Below are 3,706 nucleotides of genomic sequence, written 5' to 3' on the forward strand. Positions count from 1 at the left end.
GTGTAGTTTCTGGTATCTTTCTATCTTGACTTTTTTGTAAGACCATTTATAACTTACTCCTTTCCTTTGACCATAGCAGGATCTCTTACATAAATCTCTCATTCAGCATGGGGGGGGTATGTATATGCAGGGCTTTTTTTTTTTTTTAAAGAAAGACTATAAAGTTTAGAGATTTTAACAACGATTGTTACTGTTTTCTTTAATGCCCACTGAATAGCGGTTTGCTGTGTTTGATAAGATAGTCTTTCTGGGAAGGGATGGTGAGAGAGGAAGGCAGGTGGGGTACCTGATCTAGTCAAGATTCAGCCTTGGTCTTTAATGGGATAAGGAGCCTCAGCAAGACCACCGCCTCCTTTTCCCTTTCCTTGTGGTTGCAGCCATGCTGGCAAAGTTAAGGTAGTTACTTAAATGAGCATTCCCTGCACTTGTTGGCAAGACCAGTACTGTCCACTACTCTCTGAGCGTGAATTGATGTTAGGTGGAAGACATGGGCTGCTTTACTGAGTGAGTTTGGAAATACTGGGCTGACCAAGGTTACCGAGACATCTCTGTGTTGTTCCTGTTCCCTAACGAGCAAACGTGCATCGAGAGTCCTGTAAGGAAGGGCTCAGTGGGATGCTGTTTTTCCAAATAACCCCCGTTTTTTTCTTTGCTGAACTCTTCTCGGGCTCCTTGGAAAGTATGCTTTCAGGAGGGAAAAAACCCTGTTAACCATACTTTGGGTTTTGATCAGAATGTTGACCATATTCTGTGGATTACTGTACAAATTTGTATCGTATTTTGCACCTTTTTTGCATAAGAAACATTGAACTCTCAATATGTGTGGTTGATGGAAAACAAAATAGATTGAAATCCTTCCGAATTTTGGAAATGCTGCAGCTAAGTATACGTGTAAAGACAGCCAGTGCACGGATCTGGTTTCAGTTTTTGCACTCTGCTGGGCCTGTTAAAATTTGTTCCATTTGCTTTTCTTAATCCTTAGTCCATCCTAAAGCTGGGGAACAACTGCGGCCTGTCCAGGAGCCTCGTCAGAGTTGCTCTTCACGACGGGAAAGGGGGTTGCTTTGGGGTGATTTTTCAGACACTAGACTAGCAGATCCACTTGGAACAACACGTTGAATCGAATGGGTGTAGGAGCCCTAACGGCGGTCTTGGAGGAAGCTCCGAAGTACTCCAGAAGGCTTTGTATGGGGCACATTCCCCAGGACGTAAACATGTGCTCAGAATTCGCATTTACCCTATGTTTTAATATAAATTACTAAAGAGGGTGAGATCAGTGTTTAAAAAAATCCGCAAGATACCTGAGGTAAGTATGGTGTTCCTAATTTGATTCCTCTCCATTTCCCTACTGGTGTGCGTAGACTTGAACATGATCTTCCAACGTGTCTAAGGTAAGTTGTATTGCTTCACTTTTCTCTGAACTCTCCTTATCCTTAGCCTCAGCAGTGCCTCTCACCCCCATTACTTTGTTGTTTTGCTTGTAAATTTTCATCTATTTTTTTCCCTCCTACCATAGGCATTTCATTTCCTGTTCAGGTTCTGCAGTTAAAAACAAGTAGGGTAGTTTCCAAAGTGGAAAGCACCTACACTTTCATTCTCTCTTGATCATTTGCCCCTGCAACGGCTGCTCTTTTTTCTAAGCTGTTTTATCTGACGGGATTTTTGAGGAATAGATTGATGGTTTAGCCATGCATTACTAGCACACATTTATTGAACATCTACCTATGTTTCAGATTTTTTTTTTTTAATCCAAATACAAAATGAGGTTCCATGAAAATCTGGGGCACTAACCCGGTCAGTGTTGTGAAGTTGTGCTGTGCCCACGGAGCAGATGGCCGCCGGTCACAGCGTCAGGACTGATGGTTGCCAGCAACTACCGTTCTAGCCCTGGGCTGCCGGCGCGAGGCTTGAGGGGCTTCTGAGGTGTGGTGTGATGTTTCCAGGAATTCAGGGAGCTGGTTGTTAGAAACATAACAATTATTACAAATTAAATTATATAAACTTACAATTGAATTATATTTGAGAAGGTAATACTAAAATCTCATTACTTTCTAATTATTTTAAATTTATTGTTAATGCTTTTGAGAGTCAGTACCTGTATGTGTATGTGTCTGGCGTGTTACATGCATGACGGGGGTACACTGACAGTATACCCATCTCTTCCCAACGCCCTGCTAAGTGCTGGCCACGGTGGGGTTATTTATACAGTGAAAAGCTGCAAATGCTACGTATGAATCAGGGCTCGATTTTTTTGTTTGGTTGATTTTCTAGACTTAAAGTGATAGAGAAAATTTTAACAATACAGATTAAAGTTAAAAATTTTTTGTGTCTCATGTCTGTTGCTGTTAACCATTGCAAATAGCACAGAAAATTGAATAGTCCAGTATTTGAAAGCTATTATCTGATTCAGCAAAGAAGTTTCTCACATCATTGATAAACAAGTCAAGTTCTGACATAGTTTTTATTGTTTGTTTTACTGTATTAACAATACTTAACATATCAGTCAACATTCATGCCAGAACTATACTTGTTTGTCAGTTGCAACTTTGGCAAAAATAAAGGAATGCATTCTTTATTTTTTTTAATTTTATTTTATTGAGTTATAGTCAATTTACAATGTTGTGTCAACTTCCAGTGTAGAGCACAATTTTTCAGTTATACATGAACATACACATATTCATTGTTACATTCTAAAATTATTTTTTCATTTTTTTTGATGGAAGTAATTAGGTTTACTTATTTACTTACTTGATGGAGGTACTGGGGATTGAACCCAAGACCTCATGCATGATAAGCATGTGCTCTACCAGTTGAGCTATACCCTCCCCCAAGGATTGCATTCTGTGAGAACTAATTGTATGGAATTTAGAGTAAAGAGTATTATATATTTTATAAATTATGTGCTGTATATCCTTTCAGTAAAAATCACACATACATACATACACACTCATATACATTTTTCCTCCCCAGGGAGCCAGCTGTTAAATGTTACCAGCATATCTCTATTACTTAACCCCAAGAAGGGGTTTTCTAGATAAAGAAAACCAAGGCTTGGAGAGTTTAAGTAACTTATTCAAGGTGGCACAGCTGCTGAGTGGGGGGTGGGCCCCAGAGTCTGCTCTCATGCTCTCAGCTGTCAGTGCGATCGAGGAATGCCAGGCTTGGTGTCTCCTCGCAGGGTGGTTTTTAGTCTGCTTTGATCTGTGCAGGTGTGGAGCTGTTACAGGATTGTCTGGGTAAAGGGGAAGCTCTTAGTCAAGGATTCAGTACATGGTAGTTTAATGTTATCCCCCACCCCGACCCCTAATTAAGTTTTCCTCTCATCTGTAAAAAGGATAAACCATTTGAAGTGGTTGCAAGACTAAATGAGATGTACAGACATGAGGTCATTGTTTTCCTTAGGAGAGAGGAGAAAGGAGGCGTCCCTGGTTGGGGGAGGCCCTGGAGGGGCTCCCCCTGCTCAGCCTGGGTGGCTCAGGCTGAAGTGAGGGGACCCGCTACGGAGGGGGTGGTTCCTGATTTAGGTCCTTCTCAGCCGGGAACTGCGCTGTCCGTCAGGACTGACTCAGATGACCTCCACCTTCAGACACTGCTGGTTTCCAGTAGCTTCCTCAGGAGAATCTAAAACAAGGGACAGAGATGACAGTCCATGTCTCATCCCCAGTCCCTCAGTCGAGAACATACAGGGACGGTCCTCCATGTTCCA

The 3,706-nt window shown here is 41.7% G+C and overlaps 1 non-coding gene across 1 annotated transcript; it reads right to left on the reverse strand.

The window, feature by feature from the left end:
- Positions 1-2,752: 2,752 nt before the first annotated feature.
- Positions 2,753-2,826, reverse strand: TRNAD-AUC (transfer RNA aspartic acid (anticodon AUC)). The gene has a single exon. It is a non-coding gene; the product is annotated as a tRNA-Asp (tRNA).
- Positions 2,827-3,706: the final 880 nt, after the last annotated feature.

This window comes from Camelus dromedarius, chromosome 2 (genome assembly GCF_036321535.1).
Source record: "Camelus dromedarius isolate mCamDro1 chromosome 2, mCamDro1.pat, whole genome shotgun sequence".
Taxonomy (NCBI): domain Eukaryota; kingdom Metazoa; phylum Chordata; class Mammalia; order Artiodactyla; family Camelidae; genus Camelus; species Camelus dromedarius.